The sequence below is a fragment of the Pseudophryne corroboree genome, chromosome 6, assembly GCF_028390025.1.
Source record: "Pseudophryne corroboree isolate aPseCor3 chromosome 6, aPseCor3.hap2, whole genome shotgun sequence".
Lineage (NCBI taxonomy): Eukaryota > Metazoa > Chordata > Amphibia > Anura > Myobatrachidae > Pseudophryne > Pseudophryne corroboree.
Window position 1 is genome coordinate 775621525 of NC_086449.1, and position 24322 is coordinate 775645846.

The following is a 24322-nucleotide window of genomic DNA, read 5'->3' on the forward strand; positions in this document are numbered from 1 at the left end:
GTAGACGCCTGAATTAAGTGGGCTAAAGGACCTCTGACGTCAGGGGGAGGGGCCACGTCACCAAGGGGAGGTCACTAGGTTGTGTCTATGTTCCCTTCGTGCTACCGAGGTCACTATAGTCTTCCTGCTTGCATGGGTTTCCTCCCACGACCCAAAAATATATGTAGGTCAATTGGCTGCTGACAAAAATTGCATGTACATGTGTTTAGGGCAGACTAGATGGGTCAAGTGGTTCTTATCTGTCATCAAATTCTATTGATGATCTGGGCAGCAGCGTTTCTAGAGAGGAGGGGACCCGTGTGCAGACTCCATGTGTGGCCCCCTCCTCTCCTGTTGCCCTCACGGCCGCTGTTAGCACTCTCAGCACTAAGACTCTGGCACAGTGCCAGAGTCTACAGCGCATGCGCAGGACTCCGAAAAATGGCCACGTAACATTTTTCCCGAGTCCTGCACATGCGCTGTAGACTCTGGCACTGTGCCAGAGTCTCCAGCGTTCAGTGCGCTAGCATCGATGCGATGGCTACGGGAGAGGAGGGGGACAAACACAGTCGCCGATGGACGTCGGAAAGGTAAGTATAGAAGAAATGGGTGCAGTGTGTGCCCGATCTCGGGACCCAGGGGACCGTGTGCTCCACACACACTGCACCCATTATAGATACGCCAGTGCATACCCTCCAACATTTCTCTAACGTCCTAGTGGATGCTGGGAACTCCGTAAGGACCATGGGGAATAGACGGGCTCCGCAGGAGACTGGGCACTCTAAAGAAAGATTCAGTACTATCTGGTGTGCACTGGCTCCTCCCTCTCTGCCCCTCCTCCAGACCTCAGTTAGAATCTGTGCCCGGCCAGAGCTGGGTGCTCCTAGTGGGCTCTCCTGAGCTTGCTAGAAAAGAAAGTATTTTGTCAGGTTTTTTATTTTCAGAGAGCTTCTGCTGGCAACAGACTCTCTGCTACGAGGGACTGAGGGGAGAGAAGCAAACAACTCACTGCAGCTAAGTTGCGCTTCTTAGGCTACTGGACACCATTAGCTCCAGAGGGATCGAACACAGGTACATAACCTTGATCGTCCATTCCCGGAGCCGCGCCGCCGTCCCCCTCGCAGAGCCAGAAGTACAGAAGCAGCAGAAGCAAGAAGACATCGAAATCGGCGGCAGAAGACTCCTGTCTTCACTTAAGGTAGCGCACAGCACTGCAGCTGTGCGCCATTGCTCCCGCAGCACACCCACACACTCCGGTCACTGTAGGGTGCAGGGCGCAGGGGGGGGGCGCCCTGGGCAGCAATTAAGATACCTGATGGCAAAAGTATACATATATACAGTCAGGCACTGTATATATGTGCGAGCCCCCGCCATTTTTACACATGAGAAGCGGGACAGAAGCCCGCCGCTGAGGGGGCGGGGCCTTCTTCCTCAGCACACCAGCGCCATTTTCTCTTCACAGCTCCGCTGGAAGGACGCTCCCCAAGCTCTCCCCTGCAGTATACAGGTGCAATAGAGGGTAAAAAAGAGAGGGGGGGCACATAAATTTAGGCGCAGAGATATATATATATATATATATATATATATATATATAAAAACAGCAGCTACTGGGTAAAGACTAAGGTACAGTGTAATCCCTGGGTTATATAGCGCTGGGGTGTGTGCTGGCATACTCTCTCTCTGTCTCCCCAAAAGCCTTTGTGGGGTCCTGTCCTCAGTCAGAGCGTTCCCTGTATGTGTGCGGTGTGTCGGTACGCCTGTGTCGACATGTTTGATGAGGAAGGATACGTGGAGGCAGAACAAGTGCAAATAGATGTGGTGTCGCCCCCGACGGGGCCGACACCTGATTGGATGGATATGTGGAAGGTGTTAAATGATAATGTAAGCTCCTTACATAACAGATTGGATAAAGCTGTAGCCTTGGGACAGTCGGGGTCTCAACCCATGCCTGCTCCCACAGCGCAGAGGCCGTCAGGGTCTCAAAAGCGCCCAATATCCCAGTTAGTTGACACAGACGTTGACACGGAATCTGATTCCAGTGTTGATGACGATGATGCAAAGTTGCAGCCTAAAATGACTAAAGCCATCCGCTACATGATTGTGGCAATGGAGGATGTGTTACACATTTCTGAGGAAAATCCTGTCCCTGATAAGAGGATTTATATGTATGGGGAGAAAAAGCAAGAAGTGGCTTTTCCCCCGTCACATGAATTGAATGAATTATGTGAAAAAGCGTGGGATTCCCCTGATAGGAAGGTAGTAATTTCCAAGAGATTGCAGATGGCGTATCCTTTCCCGCCAACGGACAGGTTACGCTGGGAATCCTCCCCCAGGGTAGACAAGGCGTTGACACGCTTATCTAAGAAGGTGGCCCTGCCGTCTCAGGATACGGCCGCCCTAAAGGATCCTGCGGATAGAAAGCAGGAAGCTATCCTGAAGTCTGTTTACACACATTCTGGTACGCTGCTGAGGCCAGCAATTGCTTCGGCCTGGATGTGTAGTGCGGTAGCAGCATGGACGGATACTCTGTCTGAGGAGTTAGATACCCTGGACAGGGACTCTGTTCTAATGACCCTGGCACATATCAAGGACGCAGTCCTATATATGCGGGATGCCCAGAGGGACATTTGCCTGCTGGGCTCTAGAGTAAACGCAATGTCCATTTCTGCCAGAAGGGTCTTATGGACTCGGCAATGGACAGGGGATACCGACTCTAAAAACACATGGAGGTTTTACCTTATAAGGGTGAGGAATTGTTTGGGGACGGTCTCTCGGACCTAGTTTCCACAGCTACGGCTGGGAAGTCAAATTTCTGGCCTTATGTCCCGCCACAGCCTAAGAAAGCACCGTATTACCAAATGCAGTCCTTTCGTTCGCAAAAGAGCAAGAAAGTCAGAGGTGCATCCTTTCTTGCCAGAGGCAGGGGTAGAGGAAAGAGGCTGCACCACGCAGCTAGTTCCCAGGAACAAAAGTCCTCCCCGGCTTCCACTAAATCCACCGCATGACGCTGGGGCTCCACAGGCGGAGCTAGGAGCCGTGGGGGCGCGTCTCCGACATTTCAGCCACCAGTGGGTTCGCTCACGGGTGGATCCTTGGGCTATACAAGTTGTGTCTCAGGGATACAAACTGGAATTCGAGGTGACGCCCCCTCACCGTTACCTAAAATCGGCCTTGCCAGCTTCCCCCATGGAAAGGGAGGTAGTGCTGGCAGCAATTCACAAGTTATACATCCAGCAGGTGGTTGTAAAGGTTCCTCTCCTTCAACAGGGAAGGGGTTACTATTCCACTATGTTTGTAGTACCGAAACCGGACGGTTCGGTCAGACCCATCTTGAATTTAAAATCCCTGAACATTTATCTGAAGAAATTCAAGTTCAAAATGGAATCGCTCAGAGCGGTCATTGCAAGCCTGGAAGAGGGGGATTTTATGGCGTCTCTGGACATCAAGGATGCTTACTTGCATGTCCCCATTTATCCACCTCATCAGGAGTACCTCAGATTTGTGGTACAGGACTGTCATTACCAATTCCAGACGTTGCCGTTTGGGCTCTCCACGGCACCGAGAATATTTACCAAGGTAATGGCGGAAATGATGGTGCTCCTGAGAAAGCTAGGAGTCACAATTATCCCATACTTGGACGATCTCCTCATAAAGGCGAGGTCCAGAGAGCAGTTGCTGATCAGCGTAGCACACTCTCAGGAAGTGTTGCAACAGCACGGCTGGATTCTGAATATCCCAAAATCGCAGCTGATTCCTACGACGCGTCTGCCCTTTCTGGGCATGATTCTGGACACAGACCAGAAGAAGGTGTTTCTCCCGGCGGAAAAGGCTCAGGAGCTCGTGACTCTAGTCGGAGACCTCTTAAAACCGAAACAGGTGTCGGTGCATCACTGCACGCGAGTCCTGGGAAAGATGGTGGCATCATACGAAGCCATTCCCTTCGGCAGGTTCCATGCGAGGATCTTTCAGTGGGATCTGTTGGACAAGTGGTCCGGATCGCATCTTCAGATGCATCGGCTGATCACCCTGTCCCCCAGGGCCAGGGTGTCTCTTCTGTGGTGGCTGCAGAGTGCTCAGCAGGCACGACCTCCACCCGGGAGAGTGGGGACTTCATCAAGAAGTCTTCACGCAGATTGCAAGTCGGTGGGAACTGCCACAGGTGGACATGATGGCGTCCCGCCTCAACAAAAAGCTAAAAAGGTATTGTGCCAGGTCAAGGGACCCTCAGGCGATAGCTGTGGACGCATTGGTAACATCGTGGGTGTTCCAGTCGGTCTATGTGTTTCTTCCTCTCATACCCAAGGTACTGAGAATCGTAAGGATAAGAAGAGTGAAAACAATACTCATTGTTCCGAACTGGCCAAGAAGGACTTGGTACCCGGAACTGCAAGAAATGCTCACAGAGGAACCATGGCCTCTGCCTCTCAGACAGGACCTGTTGCAACAGGGGCTATGTCTGTTCCAAGACTTACCGCGGCTGCGTTTGACGCCATGGCGGTTGAACGCCGAATCCTAGCAGAAAAGGGCATTCCGGATGAAGTTATTCCTACGCTGATAAAGGCTAGGAAGGACGTGACAGCAAAGCATTATCACCGTATATGGCGAAAATATGTTGCTTGGTGTGAGGCCAGGAAGGCCCCTACAGAGGAATTCCAGCTGGGTCGATTCCTGCACTTCCTACAGTCAGGTGTGACTATGGGCCTAAAATTAGGGTCCATAAAGGTCCAGATTTCGGCCCTATCCATCTTCTTTCAAAAAGATCTGGCTTCACTGCCTGAGGTTCAGACGTTTAAGGGAGTGCTGCATATTCAGCCCCCTTTTGTGCCACCAGTGGCACCTTGGGATCTTAACGCGGTGTTGGATTTCCTGAAATCCCACTGGTTTGAGCCACTTAAGACCGTGGAACTAAAGTATCTCACGTGGAAAGTGGTCATGCTGTTGGCTTTAGCTTCAGCTAGGCGTGTGTCAGAATTGGCGGCTTTGTCATGTAAAAGCCCCTGTCTGGTTTTCCATATGGACAGGGCAGAATTGCGGACTCGTCCGCAGTTTCTGTCAAAGGTGGTGTCATCTTTTCATTTGAACCAACCTATTGTGGTGCCTGCGGCTACTCGTGACTTGGAGGACTCCAAGTTGCTGGACGTAGTCCGGGCTTTGAAGATTTGTGTAACCAGAACGGCTGGAGTCAGGAAGACTGACTCGCTGTTTATCCTGTATGCATCCAACAAGCTGGGTGCTCCTGCTTCAAAGCAAACTATTGCTCGCTGGATCTGTAACACGATTCAGCAGGCTCATTCTGCGGCGGGATTGCCGCAGCCGAAATCAGTGAAAGCCCATTCCACAAGGAAAGTGGGCTCTTCTTGGGCGGCTGCCCGAGGGGTCTCGGCATTACAGCCTTGCCGAGCTGCTACTTGGTCGGGTTCAAACACTTTTGCAAAATTCTACAGGTTTGATACCCTGGCTGAGAAGGACCTTGTGTTTGCCCATTCGGTGCTGCAGAGTCATCCGCACTCTCCCGCCCGTTTGGGAGCTTTGGTATAATCCCCATGGTCCTTACGGAGTCCCCAGCATCCACTAGGACGTTAGAGAAAATAAGAATTTACTCACCGGTAATTCTATTTCTCGTAGTCCGTAGTGGATGCTGGGCGCCCGTCCCAAGTGCGGACTTTCTGCAATACGTGTATATAGTTATTGCTTAACAAAGGGTTATGGTTATGTAGCATCGGTTGAGTGATGCTCAGTTGTTGTTCATACTGTTAACTGGGTAAGTTTATCCCAAGTTGTACAGTGTGATTGGTGTGGCTGGTATGAGTCTTACCCTGGATTCCAAAATCCTTTCCTTGTAATGTCAGCTCTTCCGGGCACAGTTTCCTTAACTGAGGTCTGGAGGAGGGGCATAGAGGGAGGAGCCAGTGCACACCAGATAGTACTGAATCTTTCTTTAGAGTGCCCAGTCTCCTGCGGAGCCCGTCTATTCCCCATGGTCCTTACGGAGTCCCCAGCATCCACTACGGACTACGAGAAATAGAATTACCGGTGAGTAAATTCTTATTTTCTCTAACGTCCTAGTGGATGCTGGGGACTCCGTCAGGACCATGGGGAATAGCGGCTCCGCAGGAGACAGGGCACAAAAGCAAGCTTTTAGGATCACATGGTGTGTACTGGCTCCTCCCCCTATGACCCTCCTCCAAGCCTCAGTTAGGTTTTTGTGCCCGGCCGAGAAGGGTGCAATCTAGGTGGCTCTCTTAAAGAGTTGCTTAGAAAAAGTTTTTAGGTTCTTTATTTTCAGTGAGTCCTGCTGGCAACAGGCTCACTGCATCGAGGGACTTAGGGGAGAGATTTTCAACTCACCTGCGTGCAGGATGGATTGGATTCTTAGGCTACTGGACATAGCTCCAGAGGGAGTCGGAACACAGGGCTCGCCCTGGGGTTCGTCCCGGAGCCGCGCCGCCGACCCCCCTTGCAGATGCTGAAGATGAAGAGGTCCGGAACCAGGCGGCAGAAGACTCTCAGTCTTCATCAGGTAGCGCACAGCACTGCAGCTGTGCGCCATTGTTGTCAGCACACTTCACACAGCGGTCACGGAGGGTGCAGGGCGCTGGGGGGGGGGCGCCCTGGGCAGCAATGTATAATACCTGTATGGCGAAAAATACATCACATATAGCCCTTGAGGCTATATTGATGTATTTAACCCCTGCCAGATATCTAAAACTCCGGAGAAGAAGCCCGCCGAAAAGGGGGCGGGGCCTATTCTCCTCAGCACACAGCGCCGTTTTCCCTCACAGAAAGGCTGGTGGGAAGGCTCCCATGATCTCCCCTGCACTGCACTACAGAAACAGGGTTAAAACAGAGAGGGGGGGCACTGATTTGGCGATATGTATATGTATTAAAATGCTATAAAAGGAACACTTATATAAAGGTTGTCCCTGGATAATTATAGCGTTTTGGTGTGTGCTGGCAAACTCTCCCTCTGTCTCCCCAAAGGGCTAGTGGGTCCTGTCCTCTATCAGAGCATTCCCTATGTGTGTGCTGTATGTCGGTACGTGTGTGTCGACATGTATGAGGAAAATATTGGTGAGGAGGCGGAGCAAATTGCCTGTAATGGTGATGTCACTCTCTAGGGAGTCGACACCGGAATGGATGGCTTATTTATGGAAATTACGTGACAATGTCAACACGCTGCAAGCCGGTTGACGACATGAGAGGGCCGGCGAACAAATTAGTATCTGTCCAGGCGTCTCAAACACCGTCAGGGGCTGTAAAATGCCCATTTACCTCAGTCGGTCGACACAGACCCAGACACGGACACTGATTTCAGTGTCGACGGTGAAGAAACAAACGTATTTTCTTTTAGGGCCACACGTTAAGGGCAATGAAGGAGGTGTTACATATTTCTGATACTACAAGTACCACAAAAGAGGGTATTATGTGGGATGTGAAAAAACTACCTGTAGTTTTTCCTGAATCAGATAAATTAAATGAAGTGTGTGATGATGCGTGGGTTCCCCCCGATAGAAAATTATTGGCGGTATACCCTTTCCCGCCAGAAGTTAGGGCGCGTTGGGAAACACCCCTTAGGGTGGATAAGGCGCTCACACGCTTATCAAAACAAGTGGCGGTACCGTCTATAGATAGGGCCGTCCTCAAGGAGCCAGCTGACAGGAGGCTGGAAAATATCATATAAAAGTATATACACACATACTGGTGTTATACTGCGACCAGCGATCGCCTCAGCCTGGATGTGCAGAGCTGAGGTGGCTTGGTCGGATTCCCTGACTAAAAATATTGATACCCTTGAAGATGTTTATGGACACGACAGTGGTCAGGTGATGCAGATTCCAAACGGCACAAAGGTGTATTGCCGTATAAAGGAAGAGGAGTTATTTGGGGTCGGTCCATCGGACCTGGTGGCCACGGCAACTGCTGGAAAATCCACCGTTTTTACCCTAAGTCACATCTCTGCAGAAAAAGACACCGTCTTTTCAGCCTCAGTCCTTTCGTCCCTATAAGAGTCATATTTGCCCAGGGATAGAGGAAAGGGAAGAAGACTGCAGCAGGCAGCCCATTCCCAGGAACAGAAGCCTTCCACCGCTTCTGCCAAGCTCTCAGCATGACGCTGGGACCGTACAGGACCCCTGGATCCTACAAGTAGTATCCCAGGGGTACAGATTGGAATGTCGAAACGTTTCCCCCTCGCAGGCTCCTGAAGTCTGCTTTACCAAGGTATCCCTCCGACAAGGAGGCAGTATGGGAAAAAATTCACAAGCTGTATTCCCAGCAGGTGATAATCAAATTACCCCTCCTACAACAAGGAAAGGGGTATTATTCCACACTATATTGTGGTACTGAAGCCAGAAGGCTAGGTGAGACCTATTCTAAATCTAAAAAAATTTGAACACTTACACAGGTTCAAATCAAGATGGAGTCACTCAGAGCAGTGATAACGAACCAGGAAGAAGGGGACTATATAGTGTCCCGGGACATCAGGGATGCTTACCTCCATGTCCCAAATTTGCCCTTCTCACTAAGGGTACCTCAGGTTCGTGGTATAGAACTGTCACTGTCAGTTTCAGACGCTGCCGTTTGGATTGTCCACGGCACCCCGGGTCTTTACCAAGGTAATGGCCGAAATGATGATTCTTCTTCGAAGAAAAGGCGTCTTAATTACCCCTTACTTGGACGATCTCCTGATAAGGGCAAAGTCCAGGGAACAGTTGGAGGTCGGAGTAGCACTATCTCGGATACTGCTACAACAGCACGGAGGGATTCTAAATATTCCAAAATCGCAGCTGATCCTGACGACACGTCTGCTGTGCCTAGGGATGATTCTGGACACAGTCCAGAAAAAGGTGTTTCTCCCGGATGAGAAAGCCAGGGAGTTATCCGAGCTAGTCAAGAACCTCCTAAAACCAGGAAAAGTGTCAGTGCATCATTGCACAAGGGTCCTGGTAAAAATGGTGGCTTCCTACGAAGCAATTCCATTCGGCAGATTTCACGCAAGAACTTTTCAGTGGGATCTGCTGGACAAATGGTCCGGATCGCATCTTCAGATGCATCAGCGGATAACCCTATATCCAAGGACAAGGGTGTCTCTCCTGTGGTGGTTACAGAGTGCTCATCTTCTAGAGGGCCGCAGATTCGGCATTCAGGATTGGATGCTGGTGACCACGGAGGCCAGCCCGAGAGGCTGGGGAGCAGTCACACAAGGAAAAAATTTCCAGGGAGTGTGATCAAGTCTGGAGACTTTTCTCCACATAAATATACTGGAGCTAAGGGTAAATTTATAATGCTCTAAGCTTAGCAAGACCTCTGCTTCAAGGTCAGCCGGTATTGATCCAGTGGGAAAAACATCACGGCAGTCGCCCACGTAAACAGACAGGGCGGCACAAGAAGCAGGAGGGCAATGGAAAAAACTGCAAGGACTTTTCGCTGGGCGGAAAATCATGTGATAGCACTGTCAGCAGTGTTTCATTCCGGGAGTGGAAACTGGGAAGCAGACTTCCTCAGCAGGCACGACCTCCACCCGGGAGAGTGGAAACTTCATCGGGAAGTTTTTCCACATGATGGTGAACCGTTGGGAAATACCAAAGGTGGACACGCAAGAACTCTTCAGTGGGATCTGCTGGACAAATGGTCCGGATCGCATCTTCAGATGCATCAGCGGATAACCCTATATCCAAGGACAAGGGTGTCTCTCCTGTGGTGATTACAGAGTGCTCATCTTCTAGAGGGCCGCAGATTCGGCATTCAGGATTGGATGCTGGTGACCACGGAGGCCAGCCTGAGAGGCTGGGGAGCAGTCACACAAGGAGTGTGATCAAGTCTGGAGAATTCTCTCCACATAAATATACTGGAGCTAAGAGCAAATTTATAATGCTCTAAGCTTAGCAAGACCTCTGCTTCAAGGTCAGCCGGTATTGATCCAGTGGGATAACATCACGGCAGTCGCCCACGTAAACAGAAAGGGCGGCACAAGAAGCAGGAGGGCAGTGGCAAAACTGCAAGGATTTTTCGCTAGGCGGAAAATCATGTGATAGCACTGTCAGCAGTGTTCATTCCGGGAGTGGACGACTGGGAAGCAGACTTCCTCAGCAGGCACGACCTCCACCCGGGAGAGTGGGAACTTCATCGGGAAGTTTTCCGCATGATTGTGAACCGTTGGGAAAGACCAAAGGTGGACATGATGGCGTCCCGCCCGAACAAAAAATGGGACAGGTATTGCGCCAGGTCACGAGACCTTCAGGCGATAGCTGTGGACGTCCTGGTAACACCGTGGGTGTAACAGTCGGTGTATGTGTTCCCTCCTCTGCTTCTCATAACCAAGGTATTGAGAATTATAAGACATAGAGGAGTAAGAACTATACTCGTGGCTCCGGATTGGCCAAGAGGGACTTGGTAACCGGAACTTCAAGAGATGCTCACAGAGGACAAATGGCCTCGGGAGCTAAGAAGGGATTTGCTTTCAGCAAGTACCATGTCTGTTCCAAGAGGAACCGTGGCATCGGCCTTTAAGAAAGGACCTGCTCCAGCAGGGACCTTGTCTGTTCCAAGACTTACCGCGACTGCGTTTGACGGCATGGCGGTTTGAACGCCGGATCCTAAGGGAAAAGGCATTCCGGAAGAGGTCATACCTACCCTGGTCAAAGCCAGGAAGGAGGTGACCGCACAACGTTATCACCACATGTGGTAAAAATATGTTGCGTGGGTGAGGCCAGGAAGGCCCCACGAAAAAATTTCAACTAGGTCGATTTCTGCACTTCCTGCAAACAGGAGTGTCTATGAGCCTCAAAATTGGGGTCCATTAAGGTTCAAGTTTCGGCCCTATAGATTTTCTTCCAGAAAGAATTGGCTTCAGTTCCTGAAGTCCAGACGTTTGTCAAGGGAGTATTGCATATACAGCCCTTGTGTGCCTCCAGTGGCACCGTGGGATCTCAACGTAGTGTTGGGATTCCTCAAATCATATTGGTTTGAACCACTCAAATCTGTGGATTTGAAATATCTCACATGGAAAGTGACCATGCTGTTGGCCCTGGCCTCGGCCAGGCGATTGTCAAAATTGGCGGCTTTGTCTTACAAAAGCCCATATTTGATTTTCCATTCGGACAGGGCAGAACTGCGGACTCGTCCCCAGTTTCTTCCTAAGGTGGTGTCAGCGTTTCACCTGAAACAACCTATTGTGGTGCCTGCGGCTACTAGGGACTTGGAGGACTCCAAGTTGCTAGACGTTGTCAGGGCCCTGAAAATATATATATATATATATATATATATATATATATATATATATATATATATAATTCCAGGACGGCTGGAGTCAGAAAGTCTGACTTGCTGTTTATATTGTAGGCACCCAAAAAGCTGGGTGCTCCTGCTTCTAAGCAGACTATTGCTCGTTGGATTTGTAGTACAATTCAGCTTGCACATTCTGTGGCAGGCCTGCCACAGCCAAAATCTGTAAATGCCCATTCCACAAGGAAGGTGGGCTCATCTTGGGCGGCTGCCCGAGGGGTCTCGGCTTTACAACTTTGCCGAGCAGCTACTTGGTCAGGGGCAAACACGTTTGCAAAATTCTACAAATTTGATACCCTGGCTGAGGGGGACCTGGAGTTCTCTCATTCGGTGCTGCAGAGTCATCCACACTCTCCCGCCCGTTTGGGAGCTTTGGTATAATCCCCATGGTCCTGACGGAGTCCCCAGCATCCACTAGGACGTTAGAGAAAATAAGATTTTACTTACCGATAAATCTATTTCTCATAGTCCGTAGTGGATGCTGGGCGCCCATCCCAAGTGCGGATTGTCTGCATTACTTGTACATAGTTATTGTTACAAAAAATCGGGTTATTATTGTTGTGAGCCATCTTTTTTAGAGGCTACTTCATTGTTATCATACTGTTAACTGGGTTCAAATCACAAGTTGTACGGTGTGATTGGTGTGGCTGGTATGAGTCTTACCCGGGATTCAAGATCCTTCCTTATTGTGTACGCTCGTCCGGGCACAGTACCTAACTGAGGCTTGGAGGAGGGTCATAGGGGGAGGAGCCAGTACACACCATGTGATCCTAAAAGCTTGCTTTTGTGCCCTGTCTCCTGCGGAGCCGCTATTCCCCATGGTCCTGACGGAGTCCCCAGCATCCACTACGGACTATGAGAAATAGATTTATCGGTAAGTAAAATCTTATTTCTCTATCGTCCTAAGTGGATGCTGGGGTTCCTGAAAGGACCATGGGGAATAGCGGCTCCGCAGGAGACAGGGCACAAAAGTAAAGCTTTTACAGGTCAGGTGGTGTGTACTGGCTCCTCCCCCTATGACCCTCCTCCAGACTCCAGTTAGATTTTTGTGCCCGGCCGAGAAGGGTGCAATTCTAGGTGGCTCTCATAAAGAGCTGCTTAGAGAGTTTAGCTTAGGTTTTTTATTTTACAGTGATTCCTGCTGGCAACAGGATCACTGCAACGAGGGACAGAGGGGAGAAGAAGTGAACTCACCTGCGTGCAGGATGGATTGGCTTCTTGGCTACTGGACATGAAGCTCCAGAGGGACGATCACAGGTACAGCCTGGATGGTCACCGGAGCCACGCCGCCGGCCCCCTCACAGATGCTGAAGCAAGAAGAGGTCCAGAATCGGCGGCTGAAGACTCCTGCAGTCTTCTTAAGGTAGCGCACAGCACTGCAGCTGTGCGCCATTTTCCTCTCAGCACACTTCACACGGCAGTCACTGAGGGTGCAGGGCGCTGGGGGGGGGCGCCCTGGGAGGCAAATGAAAACCTTTAAAAAGGCTAAAAATACCTCACATATAGCCCCAGAGGCTATATGGAGATATTTACCCCTGCCTAAATGTACTAAATAGCGGGAGACGAGCCCGCCGAAAAAGGGGCGGGGCCTATCTCCTCAGCACACGGCGCCATTTTCTGTCACAGCTCCGCTGGTCAGGAAGGCTCCCAGGTCTCTCCCCTGCACTGCACTACAGAAACAGGGTATAACAGAGAGGGGGGGCAGAATAAATGGCAATATATTAATATAAAAGCAGCTATAAGGGAGCACTTAATCATAAGGCTATCCCTGTCATATATAGCGCTTTTTGGTGTGTGCTGGCAGACTCTCCCTCTGTCTCCCCAAAGGGCTAGTGGGTCCTGTCTTCGTATAGAGCATTCCCTGTGTGTCTGCTGTGTGTCGGTACGTGTGTGTCGACATGTATGAGGACGTTATTGGTGTGGAGGCGGAGCAATTGCCAAATATGAGGATGTCACCTCCTAGGGGGTCGACACCAGAATGGATGCCTTTATTTGTGGAATTACGGGATAGCGTCAACTCGCTTAAGCAGTCGTTTGCCGACATGAGGCGGCCGGACACTCAATTAGTGTCTGTCCAGGCGCCTCAAACACCGTCAGGGGCTGTAAAACGTCCCTTGCCTCAGTCGGTCGACACAGACCCAGACACAGGCACTGATTCCGGTGGTGAAGGTGACGAATCAACCGTATTTTCCAGTAGGGCCACACGTTATATGATTTTGGCAATAAAGGAGATGTTACATTTAGCTGATACTACAGGTACCACTAAACAGGGTATTATGTGGGGTGTGAAAAAACTACCAGTAGTTTTTACCGAATCAGAAGAATTAAATGACGTGTGTGATGAAGCGTGGGGTGCCCCGATAAAAAACTGCTAATTTCAAAGAAGTTATTGGCTGTATACCCTTTCCCGCCAGAGGTTAGGGAGCGCTGGGAAACACCTCCTAGGGTGGACAAAGCGCTAACACGCTTATCAAAACAAGTGGCGTTACCCTCTCCTGAGACGGACGCACTTAAAGATCCATCAGATAGGAGGATGGAAAATATCCAAAAAGGTATATACACACATGCAGGTGTTATACTACGACCAGCTATTGCGACTGCCTGGATGTGCAGTGCTGGGGTAGTTTGGTCAGAGTCCCTGATCGAAAATATTGATACCCTGGACAGGGACAATATTTTACTGTCGTTAGAACAAATAAAGGATGCATTTCTTTATATGCGTGATGCACAGAGAGATATCTGCACACTGGCATCACGGGTAAGTGCTATGTCCATTTCGGCCAGAAGAGCTTTATGGACACGACAGTGGACAGGCGATGCGTAGAGGAGTTATTTGAGGTCGGTCTATCGGATTTGGTGGCCACGGCTACGGCCGGGAAATCCACCTTTCTACCTCAAGTCACTCCCCAACAGAAAAAGGCACCGACCTTTCAACCGCAGCCCTTTCGTTCCTTTAAAAATAAGAGAGCAAAGGGCTATTCATATCTGCCACGAGGCAGAGGACGAGGGAAGAGACAGCAACAGGCAGCTCCTTCCCAGGAACAGAAGCCCTCCCCGGCTTCTACAAAAGCCTCAGCATGACGCTGGGGCTTCGCAAGCGGACTCGGGGGCGGTAGGCGGTCGTCTCAAAAATTACAGCGCGCAGTGGGCTCACTCGCAGGTAAATCCCTGGATCCTGCAGATAATATCTCAGGGGTACAGGTTGAAATTAGAGACAGAGCCACCTCGCCGTTTCCTGAAGTCTGCTTTACCAACGTCCCCCTCAGAAAGGGAGACGGTTTTGGAATCCATTCACAAGCTGTATTCTCAGCAGGTGATAGTCAAGGTACCTCTTCTACAACAAGGGAAGGGGTATTATTCCACTCTATTTGTGGTACCGAAGCCGGATGGCTCGGTAAGGCCTATTCTAAATCTGAAGTCCTTGAACCTATACATAAAGAAGTTCAAGTTCAAGATGGAGTCACTCAGAGCAGTGATAGCGAACCTGGAAGAAGGGGACTTTATGGTATCCTTGGACATCAAGGATGCGTATCTCCACGTTCCAATTACCCCTCACACCAGGGGTACCTCAGGTTCGTTGTACAAAACTGTCACTATCAGTTTCAGACGCTGCCGTTTGGTTTGTCCACGGCACCTCGGGTCTTTACAAAGGTAATGGCCGAGATAATATTTCTTCTTCGAAGAAAAGGCGTATTAATTATCCCATACTTGGACGATCTCCTAATAAGGGCAAGGTCCAGAGAACAGCTAGAGATGGGTTTAGCACTATCTCAAGAGGTGCTAAAGCAGCACGGATGGATTCTGAATATTCCAAAATCCCAATTAATGCCGACAACTCGTCTGCTGTTCCTGGGGATGATTCTGGACACAGTTCAGAAAAAGGTTTTTCTTCCCGAAGAAAAAGCCAAGGAGTTATCTGACCTGGTCAGGAACCTCCTAAAACCAGGAAAGGTGTCTGTACATCAATGCACAAGAGTCCTGGGAAAAAATGGTAGCTTCTTACGAAGCAATCCCTTTCGGCAGATTCCATGCAAAGGGATCTGTTGGACAAATGGTCAGGGTCGCATCTTCAGATGCACCTGCGGATAACCCTGTCGCCGAGGACAAGGGTATCCCTTCTGTGGTGGTTGCAGGAGGCTCATCTATTGGAGGGCCGCAGATTCGGCATGCAGGATTGGATCCTGGTGACCACGGATGCCAGCCTGAGAGGCTGGGGAGCAGTCACACAGGGAAGAAATTTCCAGGGAGTGTGGTCGAGCCTGAAAAAGTCTCTTCACATAAGCATTCTGGAACTAAGAGCAATCTACAATGCTCTAAGCCAGGCGGAACCTCTGCTTCAAGGAAGACCGGTGTTGATCCAGTCGGACAACATCACGGCAGTCGCCCATGTAAACAGACAGGGCGGCACAAGAAGCAGGAGGGCAATGGCAGAAGCTGCCAGGATCCTTCGCTGGGCGGAGAATCACGTGATAGCACTGTCAGCAGTATTCATCCCGGGCGTGGACAACTGGGAAGCAGACTTCCTCAGCAGACACGACCTTCACCCGGGAGAGTGGGGACTTCATCCAGAAGTTTTCCACATGCTATTAAACCGTTGGGTAAAACCAATGGTGGACATGATGGCGTCTCGCCTCAACAAAACACTGGACAGGTATTGCGCCAGGTCAAGAGATCCGCAGGCAATAGCTGTGGACGCGCTGGTAACACCTTGGGTGTACCAGTCGGTATATGTGTTTCCTCCTCTGCCTCTCATACCAAAGGTATTGAGGATTATACGGCAAAGAGGAGTAGGACTAGTGGCTCCGGATTGGCCAAGAAGGACTTGGTACCCGGAACTTCAAGAGATGGTCACGGACGATCCGTGGCCTCTACTTCTGAGAAGGGACCTGCTTCAGCAGGGTCCTTGTCTTTTTCAAGACTTACCGCGGCTGCGTTTGACGGCATGGCGTTGAATGCCAGATCCTAAAAGGAAAAGGCATTCCAGAAGAAGTCATTCCTACCTTGATAAAGGCAAGGAAGGAAGTCACCGCGAAGCATTATCGCCGTATTTGGCGAAAATATGTTGCGTGGTGCGAGCAGCGGAGTGCTCCGATGGAGGAATTTCAACTGGGTCGTTTTCCTACATTTCCTGCAATCAGGATTGTCTATGGGTCTCAAATTGGGATCTATTAAGGTTCAAATTTCGGCCCTATCAATATTCTTCCACAAAGAATTGGCCTCAGTCCCTGAGGTCCAGATTTTTATCAAAGGAGTACTGCATATACAGCCTCCTGTGGTGCCTAAGGTGGCACCGTGGGATCTAAATGTAGTTTTAGATTTCCTCAAATCCAATTGGTTTGAACCACTAAAGAATGTGGATTTGAAATATCTCACATGGAAAGTGACTATGTTACTGGCCCTGGCTTCGGCCGGGAGAGTATCTGAACTGGCGGCTTTGTTTTATAAAAGCCCTTATTTAAATTTCCATTCGACATAGGGCAGAGCTGCGGACGCGTCCGCATTTTCTCCCTAAGGTGGTATCAGCGTTTCACCTGAACCAGCCTATTGTAGTGCCTGCGGCTACAGACGACTTGAAGGACTCCAAGTTGTTGGACGTTGTCAGAGCCTTAAAAATATACATTTAAAGGACGGCTGGAGTCAGAAAATCTGACTCGCTGTTTATACTGTATGCACCCAACAAGTTGGGTGCACCTGCTTCTAAGCAGTCGATTGCTCGTTGGTTTTGTAACAAAATTCAACTTGTACATTCTGTGGCAGGCCTGCCACAGCCTAAATCTGTTAAGGCCCATTCCGCAAGGAAGGTGGGCTCATCTTGGGCGGCTGCCCGAGGGGTCTCGGCATTACAACTCTGCCGAGCAGCTACGTGGTCAGGGGAGAACACGTTTGTAAATTTTTACAAATTTGATACCCTGGCAAAGGAGGACCTGGAGTTCTCTCATTCGGTGCTGCAGAGTCATCCGCACTCTCCCGCCCGTTTGGGAGCTTTGGTATAATCCCCATGGTCCTTTCAGGAACCCCAGCATCCACTTAGGACGATAGAGAAAATAAGAATTTACTTACCGATAATTCTATTTCTCGGAGTCCGTAGTGGATGCTGGGCGCCCATCCCAAGTGCGGATTATCTGCAATACTTGTACATAGTTATTGTTAACTAATTCGGGTTATTGTTTAGGAAGCCATCTTTCAGAGGCTCCTCTGTTATCATACTGTTAACTGGGTTTAGATCACAAGTTGTACGGTGTGATTGGTGTGGCTGGTATGAGTCTTACCCGGGATTCAAAATCCTCCCTTATTGTGTACGCTCGTCCGGGCACAGTACCTAACTGGAGTCTGGAGGAGGGTCATAGGGGGAGGAGCCAGTACACACCACCTGACCTGTAAAAGCTTTACTTTTGTGCCCTGTCTCCTGCGGAGCCGCTATTCCCCATGGTCCTTTCAGGAACCCCAGCATCCACTACGGACTCCGAGAAATAGAATTATCGGTAAGTAAATTCTTATTTTTTACACATAATAAGCGGTACAAATTAGATAAGTGGGCGTGGCCATGGGTAAGTGGGCGTGGTCATGCCTCTTTTCCTATACTTTCAATGGAAGTTTGGAGAGCCAAAAATCGGTACAGACCATAAAAAAAATGTGTGTGCGCATGTGTGGGTCCTTACTGTACATGCCGGGGGGCGGGGCCTGCACCGGAGACGTAATGACGCCTGCAGCCTGGTGTCAAATCCTTAAAGGCCAGCCACTGCTTCACACAACTCCGCTGTGGCCGGCAGCCCGGCACTCACAGCACATGTGAGCAGCAATGGCAGGACGGACTCCAGGGCCACCCGCGGGAGGCACACAAGGAGGAAAGCATAGAGTAGAGGCGACTCCCCGAGTGAAAAGTTGCAGCAGTGACTCATCCCCCGGCAGCATCAGGAAGTGCTGATGAGTATTGCTGCCTGTCAGAGAGGAGCCGAGACTGCGGAGGGAGGAGAGAAAAGAGGCATTTCCACTATGGTGAGTAAGTACTGGGGGGAGCTGGGAGCACTAGCAGGAAGATTAGGGGAATGGGAGCCCTGTTAGGAACATACAGGTTGGGAGGAGGAGGCTCAGTAGCCATAATAAAGACGAGGAGAGGGGGGGGGGGCACTATAGGACAAAAGCAAGCAAGGGGGGAAACTATAGGCAACATACAGATAAGGGGGGGTCACTAACAGGGAATATGCTGACGGGGGGTCTCTACAGGGAATATGCTGACGGGGGGGGGGTCTCTACAAGGAATATGCTGGCAGAGAGATCTATACGGGGAATATGGTGACAGAGGGGTCACTACGGGGAATATGCTGACGGGTCACTATGAGGAATAAATGGGCATTATACAGAAAATACAAAATACATCTTTCTCTAACGTCCTAAGTGGATGCTGGGGACTCCGTAAGGACCATGGGGATTAGCGGCTCCGCCGGAGACTGGGCACAACTATAAAGAAAGCTTTTAGACTGCTGGTGTGCACTGGCTCCTCCCACTAAGACCCTCCTCCAGACTTCAGTTAGATTCTTGTGCCCGGCTGAGCTGGATGCACACTAGGGGCTCTCCTGAGCACCTAGAAAGAAAGTATATTTAGGTTTTTTATTTTCAGTGAGATCTGCTGGCAACAGACTCACTGCAGCGAGGGACTAAGGGGAGAAGAAACGAACCTACCTAACAGGTGGTAGTTTGGGCTTCTTAGGCTACTGGACACCATTAGCTCCAGAGGGATCGACCGCAGGACCCGACCTTGGTGTACGTTCCCGGAGCCGTGCCGCCGTCCCCCTTACAGAGCCAGAAGCAACGAAGAGGTCCGGAAAATCGGCGGCAGAAGACTTCGGTCTTCACCAAGGTAGCGCACAGCACTGCAGCTGTGCGCCATTGCTCCTCATGTACACCTCACACTTCGGTCACTGATGGGTGTAGGGCGCTGGGGGGGGCGCCCTGAGGGCAATAAATAACACCTTGGCTGGCAAATATACATCATATATAGTCCTAGAGGCTATATAGATGTAAAATTACCCCTGCCAGTATTACAGAAAAAGCGGGAGAAAGTCAGCCGAAAAGGGGGCGGGGCTTCTCCCTCAGCACACTGGCGCCATTTTTCCCTCAGAGTTCCGCTGGAAGGAAGCTCCCTGGCTCTCCCCTGCAGTCTGAATACTACAGAAGGGTAAAAAAGAGAGGGGGGGCACTAAATTTAGGCGCAGTATAGATATTATATATATATAAGATATATAAAAAAGCAGCTATAGGGAAAACACTCATTGATAGTGGGATCCCAGTGTTAAATAGCGCTCTGGTGTGTGCTGGCATACTCTCTCTCTGTCCCCCCAAAGGGCTTTGTGGGGTCCCGTCCTCTGTCAGAGCATTCCCTGTGTGTTTGCGGTGTGTCGGTACGGCTGTGTCGACATGTTTGATGAGGAGGCTTATGTGGAGGCGGAGCAGATGCCTGTAAATGTGATGTCACCCCCTGTGGGGTCGACACCTGAGTGGATGGTGCTGTGGAAGGAATTACGTGATAGTGTCGACTCCTTACATAAAAGGTTTGACGACATGCCAAATGTGGGACAGCCGGCTTCTCAGCCTGTGTCTGCCCAGGCGTCTCAAAAGCCATCAGGGGCTCTAAAACGCCCGCTACCTCAGATGGTTGACACAGATGTCGACACGGATACTGACTCCAGTGTCGACGACGAGGAGACTAATGTAACTTCCAGTAGGGCCACACGTTACATGATTGAGGCAATGAAAAATGTGTTGCACATTTCTGATGTTACCCCCGGTACCACAAAAAAGGGTATAATGTTTGGAGAGAAAAAACTACCAGTAGCTTTTCCTCCATCTGAAGAGTTAAATGAAGTGTGTGAAGAAGCGTGGGCTTCCCCTGATAAAAAGCTGGTGATTTCTAAGAGGTTACTAATGGCGTACCCTTTCCCGCCAGAGGATAGGTCACGCTGGGAAACATCCCCTATGGTGGATAAAGCGCTCACACGCTTGTCAAAGAAGGTGGCACTACCGTCTCCGGATACGGCCGCCCTGAAGGAATCTGCTGATAGAAAGCAGGAGGCTATCCTGAAATCTATATATACACACACAGGTGTTATATTGAGACCGGCTATAGCTTCAGCCTGGATGTGCAGTGCTGCTGCTGCGTGGTCAGATTCCCTGTCAGAAAATATAGATACCCTAGACAGGGACACTATTTTGCTAAACGTAGAGCATATAAAAGACGCACTTTTATACATGAGGGATGCACAGAGGGATATTTGCAGGCTGGAATCCAAAATTAGTGCAATGTCCATTTCTGCCAGGAGAGGGTTATGGACTCGGCAGTGGACAGGTGATGCAGATTCCAAACGACACATGGAAGTTCTGCCTTATAAGGGTGAGGAATTGTTCGGGGATGGTCTCTCGGACCTCGTTTCCACAGCAACAGCTGGGAAGTCTACATTTTTACCCCATGTTCCCTCACAACCAAAGAAAGCACCGTATTATCAGGTACAGTCCTTTCGGCCCAATAGGGGCAAGCGGGTTAAAGGCGCGTCCTTTCTGCCCAGAGGCAGAGGTAGGGGGAAAAAGCTGCAGCATACAGCCAGTTCCCAGGAGCAAAAGTCCTCCCCCGCTTCCTCTAAGTCCACAGCATGACGCTGGGGCTTCACAGGCTGAGCCAGGTACGGTGGGGGCCCGTCTCAAAAATTTCAGCAATCAGTGGGCTCGCTCACGGGTGGATCCCTGGATCCTTCAAGTAGTATCTCAGGGATACAAACTGGAATTCGAGACGTCTCCCCCCCGCCGTTTCCTCAAATCTGCCTTGCCAACCACTCCCTCAGGCTGGGAGGCACTGTTACAGGCAATTCAAAAGCTGTATTCACAACAAGTGATAGTAATGGTGCCCCTACTTCAACAAGGAAGGGGTTACTATTCCACAATGTTTGTGGTACCGAAACCGGACGGTTCGGTGAGACCCATTTTAAATTTGAAATCCTTGAACACATATATAAAAAAATTCAAGTAAAAGATGGAATCGCTCAGGGCGGTTATTGCAAGCCTGGACGAGGGGGATTACATGGTATCGCTGGACATCAAGGATGCTTGCCTACATGTCCCCATTTACCATCCTCACCAGGAGTACCTCAGGTTTGTGGTACAAGATTGTCATTACCAATTCCAGACGTTGCCGTTCGGTCTCCCCACGGCTCCGAGGGTCTTTACCAAAGTAATGGCGGAAATGATGATACTCCTTCGAAAGAAGGGAGTTTTAATTATCCCGTACTTGGACGATCTCCTGATAAAGGCGAGGTCCAGAGAGCAGTTGTTGGTAGGGGTAGCACTATCTCGGGAAGTGCTACAACAGCACGGCTGGATTCTAAACATTCCAAAGTCACAGCTGGTCCCTACGACACGCCTGCTGTTCCTAGGGATGGTTCTGGACACAGAACAGAGAAAAGTGTTGCTCCCGGAGGAAAAGGCCAAGGAGCTGTCATCTCTAGTCAGAGGCCTCCTAAAACCAAAACAGGTGTCGGTGCATCACTGCACGCGGATCCTGGGAAAAATGGTAGCTTCCTACGAAGCGATTCCATTTGGCAGGTTTCATGCAAGAACCTTTCAGTGGGACCTGTTGGACAAGTGGTCCGGATCGCATCTTCAGATGCATCGTCTGATAACCCTGTCTCCGAGGACAAGGGTGTCTCTGCTGTGGTGGCTGCAGAGTGCTCATCTTCAAGAGGGCCGCAGATTCGGCATACAGGACTGGGTCCTGGTGAACACGGATGCCAGCCTTCGAGGCTGGGGAGCAGTCACACAGGGAAGAAACTTCCAAGGACTATGGTCAAGTCAGGAGACTTCCCTGCACATAAATATTCTGGAACTAAGGGCCATTTACAATGCCCTAAGTCAGGCAAAACCCCTGCTTCAAAACCAGCCGGTACTGATCCAGTCAGACAACATCACGGCGGTCGCCCATGTAAATCGACAGGGCGGCACGAGAAGCAGGACGGCGATGGCAGAAGCCACAAGGATTCTCCGATGGGCGGAAAATCACGTGTTAGCACTGTCAGCAGTGTTCATTCCGGGAGTGGACAACTGGGAAGCAGACTCCCTCAGCAGGCACGACCTCCACCCGGGAGAGTGGGGACTTCATCCAGAAGTCTTTCAAATGATTGTAAACCAGTGGGAAAAACCACAGTGTTATGATTCCAGCACTCTGGTCAGAGGAGATCTTATGGCAAGGACCGGAGCACTGGAACGGAATGCTGGGGAAGGGAGCAGGACAGGAAAATAGCCCCTGGCGCCCTAACTCTGTTGTCTCACCCATGTTGTCAGAAATCCCCTGCGAGACTATGGTTTCTTGAGCCCTTGGCAGCCGCGTTTGAAGGGCGGATTATGTCTGCCCAACTTCGATGCCCCCCGGTCTTAATGAGAGACAAAGGGAAACCCGAGACAAGGTGATAACAAGAGGCCCTCTAACTAAACAACCAGGCCAGGGGCTGAGCAAACTCAAAACTATAATATGTGCGGAGAAACCGCCAGGGAAAAGGACAACCAAAATATCCACTTGTCCAATTCTCCTACCCGGCACCGCCGAGTACCAGAGAGGACTTGTGGAAGCGGAACCCTCCGCAAATGCTCCAAACACAAAATATAAAAGGTAAAGCGGCTGAGCCGCAACACACGGCAGAGCCGCAACTCACGAACACCACTGGATATAAAACGGTGATCAGTCAGGACTCCAGGGAACCAGACGACCTCTTGGGATGAGATGACAACTCCCGAATACCGGACTTCTGAGGACTGGAATGACCGGATACAGCAGGACTGGAAACAGACTCTCAGCAAACAAAGGCAGCATGCAGGAAGCTATTACCGGCGTCTGTGAGAAGCCCTGGGAGTGTATTTAACAAGGAGTCCTCCAATCAGCTGCTAAAGGCTGATTAGAATAAATGCCGTGCAGCTGCCTTGCTGCACGGCCAGAGAGCAGGTGAATATCTTAATTTCCTAAAACCTAGCAACGGGGAACGCGGTCCGCCAGTGGCGTCCCCGTTGCTAGGGTCCGTGCGGCTCAGCGCGCCCGGCGTCTAGCGTTGCTAGGGAGCCGGCGGCTGTACGTGCACGCGTCTCTAGTTGCTAGGCGCCGGGCCGCGCAGACCATCAAGCGGACCCCGGCGCCTAACACACAGGTGGACATGATGGCGTCCCGCCTAAACAAAAAGCTAGAAAAATATTGCGCCAGGTCGAGAGACCCGCAGGCGATAGCTGTGGACGCTCTTGTAACACCGTGGGTGTACCGATTGGTTTATGTGTTCCCTCCTCTTCCTCTCATACCAAAGGTACTGAGGATAATAAGGAGAAGAGGAGTAAGAACTATACTCATTGTTCCGGATTGGCCAAGAAGAGCGTGGTATCCGGAACTTCAAGAAATGATGTCAGAGGACCCATGGCCTCTACCGCTCAGACAGGACCTGCTGCAGCAGGGGCCCTGTCTGTTCCAAGACTTACCGCGGCTGCGTTTGACGGCATGGCGGTTGAACGCCGGATCCTGAAGGAAAAGGGCATTCCGGAGGAAGTCATTCCTACGCTGATTAAAGCTAGGAAAGAAGTAACCGCGAACCATTATCACCGCATATGGCGAAAATATGTTGCGTGGTGTGAGGCCAGGAAGGCTCCAACGGAAGAATTTCAGCTGGGCCGGTTCCTGCACTTCCTACAGTCAGGGGTGACTAGGGGCCTTAAATTGGGTTCCATTAAGGTCCAGATTTCGGCTCTATCGATTTTCTTCCAGAGAGAATTGGCTTCACTACCTGAAGTTCAGACTTTTGTTAAGGGAGTGCTGCATATTCAGCCCCCTTTTGTGCCTCCAGTGGCACCTTGGGATCTCAACGTGGTGTTGGATTTCCTAAAGTCACATTGGTTTGAGCCACTGAAAACCGTGGATTTGAAATATCTCACGTGGAAAGTGGTCATGTTGTTGGCCTTGGCTTCGGCCAGGCGTGTTTCAGAATTGGCGGCTTTGTCATGTAAAAGCCCTTATCTGATTTTCCATGTGGATAGGGCAGAATTG

General features: G+C 50.4%; 1 protein-coding gene across 3 annotated transcripts in view; it reads left to right on the forward strand.

Annotated features, from left to right (window-relative positions):
• The window catches only part of LOC134933477 (gastrula zinc finger protein XlCGF49.1-like), a 76792-nt gene that overhangs the window by 151 nt on the left and 52319 nt on the right, over positions 1-24322 (forward strand). For 2 of the 3 annotated variants that reach the window (XM_063928715.1, XM_063928714.1), the window contains exon 1: positions 32-163. The exons of the other annotated variant lie outside the window; for it this stretch is intronic. The gene's annotated coding sequence lies outside the window, so the exon portion shown is untranslated. Of the gene's footprint in view, positions 1-31; positions 164-24322 lie in introns of those variants that run through there. 3 annotated transcript variants of the gene reach the window in all.